Below are 20,608 nucleotides of genomic sequence, written 5' to 3' on the forward strand. Positions count from 1 at the left end.
AGCAGCAAACTGTTCTAAGTTGAAAAAGTGTCAGCCATTACCATTTGTAAATGATCATCAGGACAAGTGCAAATTAAGCTGTCGGCCAGAAGCTATAGAGATTAGTCATTTATTGAATTGACTGTTCTTTAGAGACGTTGAATTACAAAGCTGCCAGCAATTGGGATAAAACAGGGGATGCCATAGAAAGAATTTACTTGAACTCCTGAACATTTTATTATTTATTTCATTCCTATGCAGCAAAAGGAACTAAGGTGATTCACAGGTGATTAAAACTACAGGTACAATCAAACACACAATTAAAAACACAGTAAGTATAACATTAAGCAGCAGTTAAACATACAACTATATTAAAAGACTTCTAATTTAAAAGCAATTTAAAAACACTTAAAACACACAAATACATGAAAGGCACAGCATTCCACAGCAAAACTCAGCTGTTCTCTCTAGTTATTACTGAAATTCTGCCTAAAAAGAAAGAAGAACTGGTTGTCTCTTGAAGGGACACCAGGGAGAGGGCGCAAGCTTATGCCTGTCGAAGGGCTCATGGCAGTTTAATAGCAACATTCATAAATAACAGATCATTGGAAAGAAGTTCATCAACCATTTCCAATGTCTGAAAATTATTCCACTCGTGTAGTCTCACTGTTTGTATTCTGTGCCATGAAATCAGAACCAACTGATGGCAACTCTACAAAGGCTTTCAAGATAAGTGAGATATTTAAGGAATGGTTTTACCAGTTCCACTCCCCCAATGAACGTCCATGGCCAAGTGGGGATTCAAACCCTGTTCTCCAGAGTCTTAGTCTGTCACACTATCCACTACACCATACTGGGAATCATGTGCTGCCAAATAAATTCTGAGTTATAGCGACATTTTGAATGGTTTTCCAGGTAGTCACAATCCTTCAAGGAATGAAGTTCCTTTATTTTTTGAATTAGTCACAATCCTTCAAGGAATGAAGTTCCTATATTTACTATTATCAGAGTGCCACAAATCAAGTGCCTGCACTGTATCGGTGCCATTCATCAAGTGTCTGCACTGAATAATTAACCAGTTGAATACCAAATGCAGATGTATTTCTGCATGTCTGTTTCTGTGCTGAGTTATGGTCATTTTTTTAAGGTTAAAAAAGAGAAGAAAATGTATGTAACAGATGTAACACTTGAGATTTTCAACATATGGATTATTATGCACTAGTGAGTCTTTTATCACAGAAGAAGAAAAAAAATCAGAGGATTCATTGATATGCCATTTATTTTTTTCCTCTCAGACTGATGGAAGCTTCCCTCCCCTTGTTGTTAGCTGATGTGTTCATATGTTGAGCAAAAGATTTGAAATAACAGGACACAGTGATCAACAGTAGCAATGTGCCATTAGATTAATTCTGATTTATAGTGAGTCCTTCCACGGTTTTCTAGGTACAGAATACCAGAAGTGGTTTGTCTTTCCCTTCCTCTTGGGGCATACTGGGACTGCACAACATTCCCAGTGCTACATAGTCTGGAACCGAACACCCCAATATACCTAATTCACAAAACTATCCAGTCCGCTTAGGACTCAACTACCCTATTTCCCCGAAAATAAGACCTAACTTGAAAATAAGCCCTAATATGATTTTTCAGGATGCTCATAATATAAGCCCTACCCCAAAAATAAGCCCTAGTTAAGTGAAACCCCGTGTCTCCACCATTGTGCAGCATTGTGCAGCAACCCAAAAATGATATGACTGTAAATAAAACATCCCCTGAAAATAAGCCCTAATATGTGGTGTGTGTTTTTTTGTTTTTTGTTTTTTTTTGGAGCAAAAATTAGTATAAAACCCTGTCTTATTTTCGGGGAAACACGGTACAAGGATACAATTAAAATCACAGGTGTATCAATACACAGTGGCTTTTCTAAGTTTTCTATTTTTAAAAAATCTGATTGGTGAATAAGCATTTTGTTCGTTCTTTAAAAAACGATAATTTCTATAAAGTGCATGAATCCACTGAAAGTGCACTAGCGGCAGGTGAGGGAAAGTGACTAGCTACGTACTAAATTTCTTTCAGCAGTATGTTCCCATGCCATAGAAAGTGTGTGTGTGTGTGTGTGTGTGTGTGTGTGTGTGTGTGTGTGTGTGTGTGAGAGAGAGAGAGAGAGAGTGAGTGAGTGAGTGAGTGAGTGAGTGAGTGAGAGAGAGAGAGAGAGAGAGAGAGAGAGAGAGAGAGAGAGAGAAAATGCAGTATAAGGTATCTTTAAAATAGTGGGAGAGTGAACATTCAGAGTATGGAATATTGAGATTTTTAACTTCCTAGAATTTGCAGGTTACAACTGGGCCTTCAGAGCTGCTTGGGAGTGGGGTGGCCTATCATTGCACCGCTCTTAATGCAATTTCACTGGCTATGCAGTGGGTTAGCTTTAAGGTCTTTTTTAATTTGCCACATATTCCCTAGAACTGTTCCGCAAGTTGCTCAGCTGAGATCACTGCATCCTGTGGCACTTGTTACACACAGAACTTAAATCTCTGCATGCAACCTGCTCCAATAACTTTTCATTTTTGAGTGCAGTCCTAAGTCACCAGAATGGCTTAAATCCAGCCAAAGCTTGCTGAATTCAAACCCACTCCTAAGGACATTAGAAATTGGTTATGGTTACCAATTCTTGGCCTAATGTTGTGCCAGGATTGTGTTTGTGATCTTGGGCTGCAGGAGATTTGAACTGGGTGTTATGTAGGGGCCCCCTACATAACACATCTGCATATCTTTGAGTTAGGATTGCACTGATAATGATATACTGGAAACTTACCTAAAACTTCCATCTGTAGTCTAACATTTTTTTCATGGACAATTTAAATATTCACCAAAATCCTATTGGTGTAATGTTTGGCCACAAATTGCTGCAAGTTGCAAAGTCTATGGAGGCACTGTTTATTGTGCAATTCAGTAGGCAAAAACAAATTTGAACAATGACTTTATAACTTGCACCAAGGTTTGGCTGCAAGCTACACTATTTATGCTAGGCCATAGGATTCTAAAACATGTATTTTAATCTGGGGAACTATGTATATACTGTAAGTTTATTTTCTTGTTATACCCTACTGTGAAACTGTCAGACCTAAGTGTCATAGAATCATAGAATAATCGAGTTGGAAAGGGCCTATATCTCTGGAATGCCTCCAGTGTTGGAGTGCTCACCATCTCCCAAGATACAGTGGTGCCTCGCTTAACGGGCGCTCCGAAATCACTAGACATCAGTGTTTTTGTGATCGCAAAACGATGTTCCCTATGGGGGAATTTCGCTTTGCGATGATCGGTTCCCTACTTCGGGAACCAATCATCGCAAAGTGATGATTTTCGGCCAGCTGATCGGCAGTTTCAAAATGGCCACTGAGTAAACAAAATGGCTGCCCGCTCTTTTCTGGCATGGATTCCTCGCTGCACAGGCAGTGAAAATGGCCACGCTATGGAGGATCTTTGCTGGACGGTGAGTTTCAAGCCCCTAGGAACGCATTAATCGGGTTTTAATGCGTTTCTATGGGCTTTTTAAAATCGCTTTACGATGTTTTCGTTTTACTGCGATTTCGCTGCAACGAATTAACGTCGTAATGCGAGGCACCACTGTAATTGATTTCATTGTCATACTGCTCTTAACAGTCAAGATGTCTTCCCTGATATTCAGCCTAAATCTGGCTTCCTGTTTCTATGAGTACTTAGCTGTCATATTTTCCAGTCCGCATTGTTTACCTGTCCTTTTAAGCATTGCTCACAACATAATGAAGGTGGCCATTTATATAAAAAGAGAGAGAGAGAGAGAGAAAGGGAGGGAGAGGGAGAGGGAGAGGATGTTGCTTTGCATGATTTTGCACATATTGCAGAGACAAGGTTAGCAATTCCAGTGCATCTCACTTGAGTGCAGAATATTATGAATGGGGAATATTGTGACTCCTACGCAACTTCTTCCGGATGGTTCCTTTAACCTAAAATCAGACTTGGACTGTTCTTGTGCAAAAGGAGAATTGATCTCTGGTAACCCTTCAAAGGAAGGGCAGTGGGCATGTTTTCTCATGATGCAAGTGCTGGACTATTAAATCTATTTTTCATCCCTTCCATCACTTCTTAACGCAAGACAGAATTGATAATTTAAGTGTAAGCTGTGAAATCACTGGAAAAGATAAACGAAAGCTTGTGTCAAGGGTAACCTTAATCTAAGCAGAAAGCACATTCTCTGAAAGCAGCAACCAATACTTCTGGAACATTTCTGAATGCATTTTAATCCTCATTCTTTCTAAAATGATTTATTTCAGGAACTAGGAACTGTGGCCATCCTGCTATCCATTTCTGAGACAGAATTATCTAGAATTATATCATGGCAGAAGAACCTATTCTTTTTCTTCACACTTTGGCCCAAGGGCTGACTCTTTATCAAATCAATTTTAGGTCTGGCAGAGATTCAGCTCTGACTCTTCAATGCTCATGCTTTCTGTGGTGTGTGTGTGTGTTCCCCCCTCAAGTTTTGCCTTATAATATTATGAAGCCCAAATGAGTTAAAAGCCACAAATCCATCTGCAGTTCTTTCCGTTAGCACTGCTATCTGTGTTAACAGTCACTTTCAAAAGTTCAACATTAAAAGCAAGACAGAGACAAAATAGAGTAGCAAAAACCTGTATTGAACAGAAGATGCCAAAAACGTCCATGAGTTCAACCTTTAGAATACCAAATGATGACAAAGAATGCAACCAGTTTAGCATTATAGTACACAATCAATGCTTTCCCCCCTCTAGCAGGGGGAAAAACTCAAAGTCTCCTGCCGAATCATGATTTTCGTATACATCTTCTGAGGTTAAATGTTCCAGGTGCTGAAGGAATAGATAGGAGGCCTGACGGCATCTCTTGACAATAAAGGCATGATTGCACAGCACTGATGGTGATGTGAAGACCTTCTCTAACAATGCCAATTCTCCTTTGGGAAAGGTTCTTTAGCCTCGGTGATTACTGGCAAGCATCACTGCACTATCCCAATGTACCTATATACCTGCACCTGCTTCTGTTTGCATCTTAGGGCAGGAATAAGCTCATTTATGTGGTCTTCCCCTTCACAACTCCCCTGGAACCCCTAGGAATCTACCAAATACTTCCAATGTACTTGTTACCACTGCCTAAATTTGGTGACTTTTGTCAAGTTTCCTAAACATGGTTCCTTCTACAGCTGCAGCCGCTGCCAGAATTCTTTAACAACTGAGGCAGATCTTTACAAAGCGGGAGAGTGTAAGATCAAAGAATGCCGCCAGTCTGCAGGGCAGAGCTTCTCTTTCACCCTCAGAAATGAAAGAGAAGATTCCCCCAAACCCTCACTGGCTTGCAGTGATGCTGGCACTGATTTTCAGCAGCAAATGTCTGTTGGTAGATGGTTTGGTGGAGATGACCAACAGAGGTTATGGAGCACATCCTGCTAAAATGGCAAGAAGAAGCCCCTCTTGGCTAGGGTTGCCAGATACATGTGTACGAAAAGGAGGACATAGAAAGCCAAAAAGGAGGACAAAGGAGGACATATTGGGGGGGCTCTGTGCATGGGGTGGGGGGCATGTCACTTTTGGAATTAGGTATTGGGGAGAATAGCTCTTTGATCATGGGGCAATACCATAACCATTCTACCTACTCAGTCTTGAAAGGTCAAGACTGGGAATGTTACATTTTTTGGACTACAAAACTCAGAATCCACTGGCTACTGTGTTTTTGTCTTTTAAAAATGTTTAAAAATAAAAACAAAACAAAACAAATCTACATATACACTTACTGGGCTCCCAGGACCAATGGAGACAATCTATTCCTTCCTTTAATGGAGACCCATCCCCCTTGTTTTATTTATTGATTTTTTTATTTTAATAAAAGTATACGAAAGTAAAATAAAAAGTTTTAAAATCTGTGTGACAGATTTGAAACACTTTATAAAAACCAGGAAAAAAACAGAAGGTGTAGATTTCTCTCAGCTTGAGAAATGCAAAGGGTGGAGAAAATGGATTTGCACACACACACACACACACACAAACACACACACACAAAGCCATTTTCGCCACCCTTTGCAATTTCTCAAGCTGAAAGAAATCCGCTTGTGTGTGTGTATGTGTGTGTTCCAGCTCCCACAAGCATAGGGGATCACTCTGCATATGCTCCTGGACCTGGAAACACACTCTGCACATGCCCCAGGGTCGTGTGTGTGTGTGTGTGTGTGTCAGGGCAGAAGGGGGGGATAAAAGTGCCTCCTGTTCCCCGGCTTTAGGAGGAAGGAGGGACCAGACTGGCCTCTATTTCCCTGGCTTTGAACTGCCACCCCCTCCAGACCCCAGACCAGCCTCCCCTCCAGCAGGCAAGCAAGTGCACACTCACTTCACTCCTGTCCATTTCCATCCATCCATCCATCTCTCCCGCACCTTCCTGCCTTATTCAGCTCCCGGGCAGAAGAAGACATCCACAAGCCGGGGATTGATTACCCAGGGCTGTCAGCCCTAAACAATCAAGCCACCTTATCTCCCTCCGATCTCTGAAGGAACGGAGGATTTACAAGGGCCTCAACCAAGGAAGTAACAGGGAGAGGTTGGGCTGCAGGGGGTGGAGGAGAGGGAGGGGTGGGGGTGGAGATACAAAAGCCAGACATTTTGAAGTTTTTTAGTCTTGCCTGCCGGACAGAGGACATGATCCTGAAAAGTAGGACATGTCCTCCTTTTGCCAGATGTCTGACAACCCTACTCTTGGCTAACATTTTGGTTGTTTCAGTCCTTTACTTCTAGTATTTGGGTTTTGAAAGGATCCTGTCCTCTAATGCAGATAAAAACATATCTTAAACATAATGAACAATTTCCTCCAGGAAAGGTGAAAGCAAGGAACAGTTTTGGAAAGAAAAAATTAAATAAAACTTTGGAAGACAGAGGAAAATGAGTTAAACTACTGATTATTGAAAGGAAAGCCAGCCTATAGAACAATGCAACATTTTTGATCCTCCCAATCAAGGTGGATTTGATTTAAACAAAATGCACCCTAATTGATTTGATGGATTAATTTGATTTGTTTTAAAATAAATCAGATTATTTTATGATTTAAATAAAAATCAATTTTAATTTAAATCAGGATTTCAGTCCTTTTTTTTAAATCATAGATTTTTATCCACTTTGCTCACAATTTTTTAGACTACTACAACAGACTTTGCATTGGCCATGCTGCCTGGGGTATCTGGGGAATAAATTCTGAAATATTTAGAGACCCATTCCAATGAACCTCTGCCATTGGGGGAAAAAAAAACCCAAGATAAAAATATTGGCCAGCATCCTTATTGCTACTCCCAACAGAAATATTCAAATGCTCAATTATTGAACAGTAAGTGGACATTTACATAAATCCCAAAGAGCGAATTGTCTCTTCCGAATAACTCAAAATGAGAGCTGCTAGTATTTTAGTATTTTGGACTTACTAGCCTCTATCTCAAAAAAAGTCAGATTGGCTCTTCAAGGAAACCTCACCCCCTTTCAAAGGAAAGGGTGCTGCTATTTAAGCCTCTCTTTTAAAGAAACAGGTCCTGCATACTACAAGGTTCTGCCTACAAATCAACCCTCATAAGAAGGTGGTGTGATGCTCAAAAGTTTCCCTCCCAAGTTGGGAGAAGAGATCTAGAAAAGCACAAATTTCACCCACAATTACCCAAGTAAGCAATTCACGGTACATTGTCCATTTAAAGTAATGACTTAAAGCTTTCAGAAAGTGGCAGGATTGAGAGACAGAAATGCACAATAATACTGTAGTTATAACAAAAAGATTGACCCCCTCTGAAAAGGGAGGGAGGGAGGGAGGGAAGGAAAGGAAAGGAAAGGAAAGGAAAGGAAGAGAACATGTGATAACCATTACTTTATAAGGGGAGATAACAATAATCAGTAACAACTATGTAGTGGCTAAAGTTAAAATATAATGCAGCATAACTCCTCCAACAGCTACACAAAATCCCTTTCCGTGCAATATTTGTTTTATCCCCTTCATGTTTACAGTATTATTTGAAATATATTTTATTTTCTCCTAAAGAACCTAAAATACCTATATGTAAAAATATCCATGGTGTAAAAATATCTATGAAGTAAAAATAATAACATCAAAACTAGATGGGCATGAACCTGAAAAATGATGGTTTGTGGTTGTCCATGAACCATGAACCACCAGAAACCAGCTGGAAAACTGAACTCGTTCACTGTTCAATTTTTGGTTAATGCTTGGTGGTGGAGGGGCCCACCTGCCGTGACACAACACTGTCTCTGAAGATAGCGGCAGTGGAAGAGGAGAAGGAGAGGGTGGCAGGACCAGGTAGGGAGGCAACAGGGGCAGCGGGAAGGAGGAGGGCAAAATGAAGTTCATATTTTCCCTCCCCGTTCATAGTTCAGTCCATGCCCATCTCTAATCCAAACTGTGAAAAGCTGTCCCTGTAGCTTGCCTATTCATAGTAAATCATTAAAGCCATACCTAATTCATTTTTTAATTGTGCCTCCCACCAAATCATCATCCTTCTGAGCTAATATTAGCATTTTAGAATTAAGTTTGGGATATGTCCCTTACAGGAAGGCAATATGTGAATTAACTCATGTGAAAGAGTTAAGAAAACCTGCTGTTATATTGATCAGTGACGAGGAAGAAATAAACAAGTTTGCTTTGGTCTAAATTTGCCTTCCTTTAAACTCACTGCTATATTTCTGACAGAGTATTGCTGCTTTTATGTCTCTTCCCACATTTGCAGAAATTTGTTGCCATCTGTTATTTTCTTTTATTTTTTAAGCAAAAGTTTCCCGAAAGGACTGGAAGTGGTAGAGTCCTGGGAGAGAGAACACACATAATTGAAGGATCAGCGATTCCAAATAGAATATATAAGAGAACACATGAGTGGGGCCTTCAGCTGTAACGATACTCCAAATTCCCCTGGACTCTGAATTTTGATTAAATGACATATATTGTAATGAAGCAGGAATGATTCATACAAACATTTTTATGCTACCATCCTACACTAAGTACAAGCCACATTCAATGGCTGTGAATGCAGTAAGGATGCAGCTTCTGAAATATGAACTTTTATTTTAAAACGTTTTAATCCATTCTCACTAGGGCAAATAACTGTATTCTAATGTATAATGATTTTCTGTTTCTATTCAATTCAACAGACAGCTAACAAGGACTCACAAATGGATCCATGTATGTATGTTTTCATTTTCTTGCAGTATTGATTTCTAACTTTCATAGTGTCCTCTCAGAAGATATTTAACTATTTTAATATTCTATTTAGCAAACATCAAAGTGTCAAAAGAAGGACTGTGAAGAGTGAGTGTTTTGAGGAGGGAAATGGTTCTAAAAGGGGATCAACAAAAGGACCCAGTAGTTCAAACACTCCATCTCAATCTTGAGATTGCAGCTGTGCTTCAAAGAAAATGACATTTATGTCACCGTTTCTTAAATTCAGATTTTGGAGTCACAGTAGAGAAGTTAGCAAAAAAATCTATATGCTGGTATTAAAAGCAGGTAAATTAAACATGGCAGGTGTTGGTTTTTCTACTCTCAAGAACACATAATCAAAACCAGGAACACTTCTCTCATTGGTGAATTCAGCTCTTTACTATTATCACTTCACAAGAGTGCATCTATGTTATTGTGAAGCAGATCAAATCGGAATTCTACTAGGCAATTCTTAAGATAAGGCAGCCCTTATTTTAATTTAACAAAAATATTTAATTTTGAAACTGAACTTCATTACAGCACCAAGTTTGTCACAAATGTAGCAGACAGGCTGCTACTGCACTATGCCAAATAGGGAAAAATTTAGGCATGGGGCTTGTGAGTTCTGCTATGTAAAAATATTTGAACCCCCATCCAGAAACAAGTGACCTTAAACATCCCAAATTTAAAACAGATCAAATAAAATGAAAAGACAAATCTTGCTCATCTTGAAACAGAAGGGTTGGCCCCACCCAATTTTTTAATTTGGAAAGAATCCAGGCTGCAGGGGCTGAAATATTGATCCTCGAAAAAGCCATTTCAAAAGGGCAAAACACCCAGGTTTTTGAAAGACTGAGCATGTGTGGAGCAGGCTTATCAGCAAGAGCATTCCAAAGTAGATATACTTTTGCAGCTTCCTGGCCTGGGAAGGGAGATGTTTGGAGGGCAATGAAAGGTCGTAGAAACAGTCAAAAGGCTGATTTTCTCTGAAGTGTCAAAAGCAGTGAAGGTTTTGCATCACTGAAAGCAATGCCGAGACAGTCCTCCAGAAAGGGATATTTTGCCATCTATCTCCAGGGTACAGTATTAACATACAGTTCTTAAAGGCATATTCAAAGTATTTCTGCATTGCAAGATAACAGAGCAATTGTGTTTATCCCAGTCCTGAAGGCTTTCAGTAAACATTATCTCAGGAAATCTGAGACTAGGCTCCTGGCACAAGCCTTCAAAGGGAAAATCAGCTTTAGATCTGGGGCAATCTACATTTTCAGCCAGTATAGTAGAGTCATAGACTAGAGCACAACATACTGTAGTAGAATAGACAATAGAAACAGGAATAGAGCAGTTCCCTGAGACTTTAGCCAGTGTCCTGAACCCTGACAAACTAAATATGCCATATTATCACTCCTTTTACATCTCCTACTTGTATTAATAACAGTATTTTCTCCTGTGGTAGTTCATTCTCTATTCCTCTTATGCATTTCATGGCTGCTCCTCTTGACCTGCATTTTCAACCTCCATTATTAATTCTATTATTTCCAGCCTTTTCAATCCATTCTTTCCTCTCCTCCCTGTTTATATAATTGTCTAGTCATGAATCAATTCTTTAATTATACTGTATATGTAAATATGCACTAGGAGAGAAGAAAAACAAATAAATAAACCTTATGGTTTTACTATGGGTGTTATGTCCCCTACAGCAAGGGATGTAAATCTTCATGTATTTCATTGTTAGGGTAAGAATGAAAGATTTCAAGTTTTTTCTCCACTCATCAATATTCATCATGCTGTGCACCAATATATGGTAGTTACTGTAGATTTTCATATATTTTCCCCCTACAGTATTCAAAACATATTGTTGCATAGCCTGATGAAGACTGGCATATATCAAAAGCTAGCATTTTTAGTGGTTAACTAAAGGTAACATCTGCCCTTGCTTTGTATTGTGTAAGAATCACATGGCTTTATTTGTTTGCTTTCTCTCCCTTGAGTTAGATAGGATGGTTTTTGTGCATTTTTCACATTTGGAAGACACACACACACACACACACACACACACACACACAGAGAGAGAGAGAGAGAGAGAATCTTGTTTACATACAGGATTTTAAAAAAATGCAGCAGTTGATAATTTAGACTCTTTTTTTAAAATGGAAGACAAGAACACTAGTAAGCGTTTATTACATCCTTACCCAGTTAACTAGTCCTATCAGGGACTGTAGCTTAGGTTAAACATGAGTAGAGGGAAGTGTTTGGGTCCTTTCCGCATCTATGGTGGGTGATGAGTCTGCAGATGGAGAGCACAGTCAACCGTGGTGGCTCTCCATATTGGTTTGAACTTCCCATATGCAAGCATCATGACTCATGTGATGAGTCCCTATAGAGAGCACAGTGATCTTCAGACATGCCACCCTGCACATATAGGTTCCATTCATTTAAGCAGAAATATGTACAGTATTATCAACTTTTTTTTGGGGGGGGAACTATTCATGCAATGATAGCCTTATATGATTAAATAGACTTCTCAGGTGTAATATAATAAACTGTTGGTAAATAATTTCTTTGGAAAAGAGTCAAAGGAAAGGTTGAGGAAGATAACTAAGTTGCTACAAGCAGCAATTGCTCAAAACTCAGTGAAAATGTTTTAAGTTTAATTATGAGCTTCAGGGAGGGAAAATGTATTCTGAATTAAAGGATTACGCAAGATTAATCATATTACGAAATGGCAAGTTTCTTTTGTGAAAAGCACCTTAATTGTAGAAGAAAAGCAATGTTATTACATTAATGACTGCCAGCTGGCAAAACTGGTGCTTAAAATGAAAAATAAAACTTGTGATACCAAGAATTGACCAGAAACCTCACTCTTTTAACAGGTTTTTAAAAAATGCTGAAGTATGCATTTTATTTGAGAGCCAGTGTAGAGTAGTAGTCAGTGTCAGACTAGGATTTAGAACGCTCAGGTTCAAATCCTTGACTGGCCATGGAAACTCTGAGATGTGTATGTCTACTCTATGTGCGGCATTGCTAAACTGCTCCTTGAACATCTCACATACCTGGAAAACCCTACTGGGGTCACCATTCGTTGAAGCATGATAATAACAAAAGAACAAATTTTATATTTAAGGGAAACATTACTCTTAGTTAACTCTGGGGGAGAGTCCAAAGATGTTATCAAGAAGAACACCTCTTTCTGCAAAATAGCAGCTGCAGCCTGTGCTCAAGGACAGAACCAATGTTTTCCATGCGGAAGATTCTAGTGCGACCTAAAGAGTCTCCAAGCAGACTCCTCTCCCATGGAGAGCTGCTGTCATTCAACTAGAGTTGATTATTGGTCTGACTTCTGATGGGACAGTTCCTCTTTCAAGTATAACCCTTTTTCCTCTAAAATTCAAGCTCTTAAAGATGTTGCTCAATCAATTAATCCAAATTAGAATTCTTAAAACAACAATACGGATCCCAGTTTGTGACATTCTGGTCTGGCACATTTGCTCCCACAAATAACATCTCTGCTTTCTTTTTGAGGTTAAAAGATTAGTTGATAGTACATATGCAGCATTAGTAAATCTTATCTTGTATGGGAACAGAAACTGCTGATGTTACACACATTCACACACACACACATGCAGGAATAATCTACGGTGCTGATTTGATAAGCAAGTTGTGATGGTGAAGATGTGAGCAGGAAGTAAGGGCCTCAGGTACATGAGCCATGAAGAAGGAGAGAAAGAGTCCATTAAGAGTGTACAACTGAATTAAGGTTTGCATAAAATTACATGCTACAGTTTCATTATAATTGCAAGGTCAGATAAGACATCCAAATTTTGGAAAAAATATTTTTGAAGGAACCATTACATCATATGAGCTCTGCATGCTAGAACTGTTGGACTCACTTGAATGAACATTCTAGTTATTTCAGGGTGCAATCACATATGCCAAAGGAAATCCAGGTATATCAATTCTGCCAGTAATTAAAATAATTTTATAATGTTCCATTCACATGACACATGAGTAACACTGATTCATTTGGCAGGCTAATCAGTTTTTCCCCACGTCACTGATATGGTGTTTTAAGATGATCCAGTCTCTATATCACTTCAATCCTTATCGTTTTGGTGCATGGGAACACTGCTGTCAATTTATTTGCTTTGCAATAGGTCAGGTTTTTGGGTGCTGTGGCCACTGTATGGCCACTGTGCTTATACCATTTTAACAAATGCTTAGGGAAAAAATCACTCATTTTTGCTTTTATATTTTTTTTCTGCACAACTGTTTACCTATGTGTCATTTAGCCAACGTTTTTCCTATTGCAACTTTTGTTCCTGTGTTTGTGTGGCTTATAGTTACTTTCCCCACTAGCTTTTCAACAACGGCTTAAATCCCTTTAAATGCTGCCCTATATTTATCTAGTGACACATCCCACCAGGTGGCACATCAACCAAGAGTTGGAAGTGACAAGAAAACAGCGATATATCACGATTTTTTAAAAGAAAATTTTAGGGCAGCGGGGACCCATAAGCAGGATGGAAGATGAATCAGTTTGTACACACTGGGGGCATGTGTAGCCTACAGAAGTGGTACAAATAGCAAGAAATGTAACAATTGAACTGACAGCCATGTGAACAGGCCCAGCAGTATACATATGTGACTATACGTACAAATATATCGATATAACAGAGGAGAAAAAAACTATTAAAATGGTTTATATGATTAGGCCCTCAATGACTTCAATTCTCTCTCATGGCTGGACTTTCAGCTGTTAAAATAATTCCTTTTGATGTGTAGTGTTTATGTACAGTGACCTTGCTAGGATGGAGAGCTGTCTACTTGTTCTGCAGTCACTTGAAAACCTGTTCTGAAGACACTAGTTAAAATGAAAGAGAAAAAAAATGATTTCCATATAAATGTAGTCACATGACTTATTGTTCTTTTGTGAATTTATCTGTTAGCATTCATACATGGTGAGTTGCTGTTTAAAATGAGCATATTTTCTCATAACGGCGCGCGAAATTCTCAAATTCTCTGATTCTATCTCTGGCCCTAATATGGAAAAAGGAAAGCCAATTAGATTTGCATACACCTGGGAGGCAGGAAAGTTCTAAGGGTTGGATCTTACTTCCGCACTATTAAAGAGCAGGCTGGGTAGGTGGGGCTCGTCAGCCATGGAAGGCAGCCCATCTAGAAGGAAAACTCCAATTTCAAACCTCCACTGCCTTGCGGCTATATCCACTCATGGAAAAGGCTTCAGCAGTTAACCTAGAGCCAAAATCTGGAGCTGGTGTAACGGAGGCAGTTTGTGTTGTTCTGCCAACTCCTGCGATGTTGCTGGAACCAGTCGTATTGACTCTTGCCTTTCCACTGGACCATTTCAGCAACGTGGAGAGGGGGATCTGCTGCTTGGGTAACAGCCTATCCTCCATATTACTTTACGCAGGCTTCATGCTCTGGAGAGGACACTCCTCAATGCAGAGCATGTTACCATAGTCTCTCAAGACTGAAGGATGCCTATGTATGTATTTTCTTTTTGTCAAGTCTCTTAATATGAACTGTTTAATGAATTTCATCATCATCCTAGAACTGCACAGCTGGAAGGGATCCTATAGGTCAGTGGTCCCCAACCTTGGGCCTCCAGATGTCCTTGGACTACAACTCCCAGAATGCTTCACCACCAACTCTGCTGGCCAGGATTTCTGGGAGCTGAAGTACAAGAACATCTGGAGGCCCAAGGTTCGGGACCACTGCTATAGATCATTGAGCCTGGCCCCTGTCAAAGAGGCACAGTGGGGAATCTAACTCCTAATCCATGGCTCTGTAGCCAGATGCCTAAACCACTGAGCTAATGTCAATATACTTTTGATATTGTTAGTATTGACCTATTGGTATGTGTTATTCTTGTGTCATAGTGCTTACACAAATTGTAATGTCGTTATGTATTATGATGTAGTGATGTTACGACGTACCATAACTGACTTTGTATTTATATGCTTGTGTGAACATTATGGACACTGTGTATTGTAGAAAATATGGTATAAAAATAAACTGAACAATATTTTAGGATTGGTTTGCTGACAGTACTATGCTATTTGGAACACCTCAATATCAAAGATCAGCACAAGGAATGGCTCCTATCTCAACTAGGATTGCTAAGTAGTGTAAAAGTTGGGATTGCAAAAAGGGAAATCAAGTGAATAAGAAAGGAAGAAATATCTGACATGCTTAGTATCAGTTGTGTGCAATGTAAGGCATTAAGTTTTTGTTTTTAAAAGAAGGGCCCACAGCCAAATGACTCCAGGAGAATCTGCCCTGAATTAACCAGAGAACACATGGGGCTTGCTTTAACTGCTCAAGATCATCTCCCCTTACCAAAGGTTACAGGTCGCTAGAGTGCTATCACTGCTGGGAATTTTATCCCTTGTTGCGGTCTTGTAAACAGCTGAGTTATATTGCACAATAGCCTTAAGGCCAATGCATAACATTGCTGAATCCAAGCCTCCTAGCTTAGGAATGTTGGAAATTACTGTGGTTCCTTGTCCTTTGTGCTTCTAGATTGGAGAAGATTTGGATTTGCTGTAACATGCCACCTCTTCTTTGTGCTCGCCCTGGATCTTCTGGCAACAGGTCTTAGTCAGAGGGGCAACGTAGTAGCAGACTGTCCCGTCAGCAGATCTCTACGGTGATTTATGCTTAACAAAACATTTCCATACCTAATCCTAACTCCCTATAACATCTTTGTATTTACATTGCACTGTTAGCTATATTGCTGCATAAAACCACATTCATAGGAATGGAGCAGGTTGGGTATGGATTTGTACAATGTGTGGAAGAGGGCAGTGAAATTTTCTGCCTGGACATTTATCACCCAGGGGAAAGAGCTGTTCATCACATGCAGATGTGTCTTTGTTTCATTTGAAGCACAGGATTGCGGGCTAGATTGTCCTTTTTGTCTTTAATTTTTGCACATTTCACAACAAGGAGAATGTAATTTGTGTGCTCCAATTCCTTGTTTTCTGTAGGAACAATCTCGTGCCTTCCAGTGCAGCCAAAGCCAGCTCAGATCACCAGATATTAGTAGCATGCATCACATTATCTGTAGTATATAGAAATAAAAGGGAAATATCTGTAGTGGAATGTTATACAATAACATTGGTTGCTTCAAAAGATGAAGGATATCTTGCTATAGCTTATCTTCTAAGGCAGTGGTTCTTAACCTTTTTGAAAGAAACGACCTCTTGAGCCACTGAGGAAGTTATCATCGCCCCCTCCCCGCGGTGATGATATCTTATTTATTTATTTATTTATTTATTTATTTATTTATTTATTTATTTATTTATTTATTTAAGACACTTAAATCCAATGACCCCTGAAAACAAAATTAAATTCCAAGAAAATAAAATGCCCCCCAAAAAGTAACATTTAATGATTTAGTTGCAAGTGAATTTTAAGACGCAAAAAGAAATATAAAAAGGGCATAAAAACAAATGCAGGAACTAAAAATTTCAAGACAAAAACTCTGAAACTAAATTAAAATTGGAGGAAAATATATATTCATGCACACTGTAAAAAGGCTGCAGCCATCTTCACAGGTTTGGTTTGCTCTAGCGCCCCCCTACCGCCCCCCTTCTGCTCCAGCGCCCCCACGCCGCCCCTTTTCGTTCTATCGCCCCCCCCTGAAAAATGAAATCGCCCCCTGGGGGGCATTATCGCCCACGTTAAGAACCACTGTTCTAAGGCTTTTGGCATACGATTGGAAATGAAGTCTTCTCATATAACAACTGAGTAGGAGGAACATACGCTTCTGACTGCTTTGTGCTTTACATTGTTCATGTGAAGGCCATGTATTTTATGTTGGTTCTCACTGATGGGGTCTCAGATTTCTCATTTAGGTTCTAGAGGTGAAAAGATTATCTTGATGATTTTTACATTTGTAGAGGGTGTGGTGTTGGTGGACAGTGTTAGACCAGAACTTAGGACCTGTGCTCATATCCCAACTCAGCCATGGAAACCCAACTGGGGGGGGCTGGCCATAATTACTCACTTGTCACAAACCCTAAGGCCTATTAGGATGGCCATAAGTCTGAACCAACATGCATCACATCAGAACAATTTTATATGCAACTGTTTATTTATATTATTAAAGTGATTATTCATAAATAACATCCATACTGCAGCTGTTCCCTATCAGAGGGGGGAAAACCAGCGATGGATGTGTGTATTGTGGCATTGGGCCAGCTCTCATCACATCACTGATCATGCATGAAACCTAATGCTCAACCATAACTCTGATACATTAGAAGGATGAATTTATGTCATCTCCTAGACCGAGGGATAGGTATGATTTGTCAGCCTTGGCAGAACGGCAATATTTACACTTGCAGCAGGATTTGCTAGTATTCAAATATGGTCCTGCAGCATTACATATCTCATAATCTCCCTCATTCTAAGAAAAGCTCACTGACTGAATCAATACAGGAAAGGAACCCACAATATTTGTTTACATATATCTGTTGTCAATTTATAAATATGATAGTAAGGGTTTCAGGAATGGATGGAATTGGATTGCCCTATTTTGTTTAGACACTGGGCAGTGGATTCCATTGCTATAATCACCCACTACTCAAACGCCGTAGGGTGGCCATACTGCTAGATTGCTAACTGGGGCTGTACACAGGGATCATATAACCCCTCTGCTACAGCAGTTCCGCTGGCTGCCAGTCCATTTCTGGGAAGAATTCTGAGTAATGATTCTAACCTAAAAAGCCCTAAATGACTTAGGCCGAAGCTATCTCAAGGATCGCCTCTCCCTTTACAAGCCTGTTCAAGTGTTAAGATCACCAGGAAAGGCCTTCCTCCTAGTCCCACCACCTTCACAGGTGTTTCTGATGGGGACACAGGAGAGGGCCTTCTCTGTTGCTTCTCCCAGACTCTGGAACTCCCTCCTACAGGAGGCTAGAATTGCCCCATCTTTACTATCCTTTCACAAGCAGGCAAATGCCTTTCTCTTCAGGCAAGCTTTCCCTGAGTGAATGGCTGCTGAATGGGGATTTTAACATAGAATGTTATACCTTATTGCTTTGAATATATTTTGGTCTTGCTTATGTTTTTTAAAGGATTGTTGTGCCTTATTGCATTGAATGTATTTTGATGTTGCTTGTATGTTTTGATATTGTATCCATTGATCCTTTTAGTATTGTATACCCATTGTTGCTAATTTAAATGCTACCTTTTAGTTGCTGTAAGCTGCCTTGGGCCCTTTTTAATGAGAAAAGTGGGTTATAATTAATAAACAAACAAACAATCAATCAAACAACAACAATGGTTGTATACTTGAATCTTAACCTGAATCTTATTCAGCTAAAATTCATGTTTAGCATATACTGGATACCACTCTCTGTAAATAATGTAACTGCTGGCATTGCAACTCATCTAATGTATTTCTTAAATATATGCTCTGTTTATATTGAGACATATGTTCTTTGGACTCAGGAAAGTAATTACATTAATTCTGCACTTGACTATTCTCTGACTTCTGTTGATACATATGCACTTGTAAATTATTTGCTTGGTCCTTGGTGTTCAACTACTGGTCAACGAAAATGATTTCTCCACACTCTTACAGTGGCTAAAACACTCATAATACTAGGAAGATATATCCCCCATCTCCTTGATTTAGTGGATTATGAACCTTGCAATTTTGTCAATACATAGTGTATAAACAATAACTTTGTATGAATATATTTTCAGACTTTTGGAAGATGTATAAGTCTTGCTGTTATTTCATTGTACCTCTATGTTTGTTGTGGGTCCTTTCCAGTTCATGTGTGTGTGCGTCTCTGTTTTGTTCTTTCTTATACTTTTAGCATAATAAAACTTGATCAAAACATTCTTCTGCAGTGGCACCAAACTGGGCTGAAATATGTGAACATACAATACTGCATCTGTACAATACTGCAACCATTCCATATACAGTGGTGCCTCGCAAGACGATTGCCTCAGGGGACGATTAATCCAAAAGATGATGGGTTTTTTGCGATTGCTGTGGCGCTTTGCAAGACGGTTTTTCCTATGGATGATTTTCGCAAGACAATTTTTTGGTCTATGCTTCCCAAGACTTTTTTTTTTTTTTTTTTTGGCCGATGCTTCGCAAGACGGTTTTTCCCCCTTTGGAACACAATAATTACCGTATTTTTCACTCCATAGTGTCTTATGGGGTGAATACTGTGAAAAATTGGTTCAAAACCTCTTCAGCCACCCCCAGCCAGAAGCCTCCCACAGTTCCACCACTGTGCCAGAAGGCCTCCAAACCAGCACCAGAGGCTGCTCACTGTGGCAGCTGCATTGGACCTTGCTGCTCTGCCATCTGAGCTGCTGGCTTTCCAGGATCTGCCTCCTAGAAAACCAGCAAGGCCAATGGCTGCAAATTTAAATGGCAGGGGATGGTGAAAACAGCCAAGGACCAAAGGGTAAAGAGATTCTAAAAGACCAGGGAAAGCACAAATGCAATCCCCCACTACCACAAATTATGCAGTTGAGTTCCCCACATTTGGGGAAATCACAGGGATCAGCACACCTGAAGTGCAATGGATGAGCCTCACCCTGGGAAAACCACTTCCACGGCCATGGTATTTCCCCTGAAAGGTATGAGTTGGAGTGACCCTTGCACCTCCTGCCCTCTTCTGTGCCCTGCCCCCCAAGGCATGGTGGCCCCCTGGCTGCACCTCCCGCTCAGTGCAGGGCTGCAGAGCCCCAGTCCTGCCAGAGGCCAAGAGAGCTCCTCAGTGTTTCGGGGTGCCCCACGGGACTCCCATCAGGGGCTGGGTGTTCCTCCCACAATCCTCTAGTGCACACCCTGGCTGCAGAACAGAGCTGCCATATACACAGAGACATGCACAAAAAGAGACCATGTGCTGCTTGTTATTCATGAGAATGTACATGATCATATACAGAAATCCTTTTCCTATATATCACCTTTCAGCCCTTTCTGCCCATCCTTTCATATTATGGCCCTGCTTTATCCCCAAACTGGGCCATATTGCTTAAATGGTGCAATTTTCATCATTTGCCTCATTGAGGAGGCTTCATGGAAAGGGCTGACTGACACCAGTTGTCAGCCCCATCTTGTCAGACTGATGATCGCAAGTCAAAAAATTGCAGGTAAAAAATACGAGCAACCAAAAATAGATCTTAAAAGTGAGCCGGTTACCAGTCTCTTCTTTTTGCCGCATTCTCTGGGGACCTCTTGTGATGATTCTGATTAATAGGAATGGGGTACAGCCCCTGTAAGAAGTTACTGCATAAATGGATTCCAATTAAAGTAAATGGTTCACAGGCTTCATCTTTAACACCACCCCCTCTTTTCTAATTCTAGGTGCTCTTCTAAAAAATAAAAAAAAAGGTT

The 20,608-nt window shown here is 40.0% G+C and overlaps 1 protein-coding gene and 1 non-coding gene across 8 annotated transcripts in view; both read right to left on the reverse strand.

Moving 5' to 3' along the window:
* NLGN4X (neuroligin 4 X-linked) overlaps positions 1-20,608 on the reverse strand; it is a 223,921-nt gene that overhangs the window by 22,642 nt on the left and 180,671 nt on the right. The window lies entirely within an intron of this gene.
* On the reverse strand, positions 19,693-19,856 carry LOC140706306 (U1 spliceosomal RNA). Its single transcript, XR_012085946.2, has one exon. It is a non-coding gene; the product is annotated as a U1 spliceosomal RNA (small nuclear RNA).

This window comes from Pogona vitticeps, chromosome 3, assembly GCF_051106095.1.
Source record: "Pogona vitticeps strain Pit_001003342236 chromosome 3, PviZW2.1, whole genome shotgun sequence".
Classification (NCBI taxonomy): domain Eukaryota; kingdom Metazoa; phylum Chordata; class Lepidosauria; order Squamata; family Agamidae; genus Pogona; species Pogona vitticeps.